Source organism: Amphimedon queenslandica, unplaced genomic scaffold, assembly GCF_000090795.2.
Source record: "Amphimedon queenslandica unplaced genomic scaffold, v1.1 AMPQUscaffold_12318, whole genome shotgun sequence".
In the NCBI taxonomy this organism is placed as follows: Eukaryota; Metazoa; Porifera; class Demospongiae; order Haplosclerida; family Niphatidae; genus Amphimedon; species Amphimedon queenslandica.
The window spans coordinates 16799-18820 of record NW_003547444.1 but is presented as its reverse complement, the minus strand read 5'-3'; positions in this window follow the sequence as shown (position 1 = coordinate 18820).

The window sequence follows — 2022 nt, the reverse complement described above, 5'->3', positions numbered from 1 at the left end:
ACTTGATATTGTGATTATAATATACTCTTTATCATTCTTCCTCTCTCTCTCTCTTTCTTGGAACTACTCGTGTTGTTTGCTTGTCTTATTGCTTTAATAACATTATTATTATTATTATTATTATTATTATTATTATTATTACTATTATTATTATAATTGTTGCATTTCTCAAGAGGTTAGATCCACTCATAGTGATATCCAGTGGAATGGAGGAGTAGAAATTACTAGTAGTAAATGACAATGATACACAACCAGGTCATTCTACAGCTGGAGAGTAATTTTTATAAGAGAGAGACTGAGAAATAGATAGGAAGAGACAAGCTTCATAGATACATGTACATGCAGTTATGTGTACAGTCAGTTCCATTACCTGTACATGTACATGTACTTCATTCTGTTGATATTCTATTATTGGAATACTTTAATGCTGTAGCTACCATAACTAATTAATGACATCATCATAAAATCATATAGTGACTGTGATATCATAATAGTATCTACCATTGGGTGGAACTAATCTTAGCTCTAGATATGAATATTGTGAACACATACATGTAAATGTAATGTACATATTTTTAAATGGAACTTCCACCCACTACTGCAGTGAATCATTATAATGTGCTTTGTTAAAGGTTAGTTAGTGTAGTGTTTGTACTGTAGACAAGATTCTGTCAACATTTCCAAGATGTCTTTCCTTTTATGGAAGTATATTTGGACTCTATTCAGGAAATATCAATATACACTGACTACTTGTGACAGGAACTGCTTCCTTATTCACCAGCATTGTGCTAAATAGCATCCATTAATAACTTGAAGAAACAAAACAATTAAAAGAGCGAACAATTATTATTACTTAATAAATTTTTATGCATAATAATGTGATGCAACTAACAATAAAAAAGAATAGAAACCACTAGTAATTACAAAACATTTTAATTATTTAAATGTTAATGCTACTATCATTTGTAAAGGTCTCTTCTCGATCCTATTAATCATTAATAATCAATTTATCATTATTTTTAATTAATTATGATCTCACTTATATATTCAGCAACTGATGTCTCTCCTGCTTCATCAACAGCAATAGCAAGTTTGTTCCATGTTGCTTTAGTATCCTCTGTAAGCCATTTTGCTAAACATTCTTCAAGACATTGCTCAGCATCTCGTGGATAGTCTTCCTCAATAGTCTTCAATTCGGGGCGGATCAGACCCAAGTAGAGACCAAGTTTACGCCACTTTTGATTCTGAAAGTTACCCTTTTTTAACACTCGTATGATATCTACCAGATTCTTGATAGTCAGTATACATGTAACTATTATAAACAAATAATGTAAAACTAGTGACAGTGAATGATTATACCTTCTTGTTGATCATCATTGGACTCATGTACACTGATCTGTGTGGGGGAGTTAAATGGTGAAAGAAATAAATTATTGTATACCTCTTTAAACCACAGTGACTCATTACTGGTTAGGCGGCGAGGAATACTTTCCATTTTGCAGTGAACAAACTCAGAGCATATCAGCTTCTCAGCATCAATGTTTTTAATGTAATGGACTTCACTGGAAGGACTGCATTGACACACGTATTGTATTCTTGATGATCGATCAGCACAGTGACGATGATGAAGAGTGTCTTCTACCTTTTGGCAGCATTCATCTAGTAGCTTCAATATTTGTTGACAAACTGCTTTGAAAGAAAGAGGATGACTACACTCAGGGACATATCTCAACACATCAACTTGAATAGCTTCATTAATATCAGTGAGAACAAAATCATCAGAAGGACGACCATAAGAGAAGCTGACACGATTACGATAGCTACATTTACCTTTTAAATGAATGGCAGGTGCTGCAAAAATGTTATCAAAACTGAGCTCAATGATGGGATTTGTAGCTACAGTGGTTGCTAGACGAATGAAGAAGCCAGGAGGTACATACCCATGGGCAGTGGTGAACGTAATGTGTACAGGTGAGGCTCTTAGCTTATAACCAGGTCGTACTTCATTAGGGTCACCAGTGT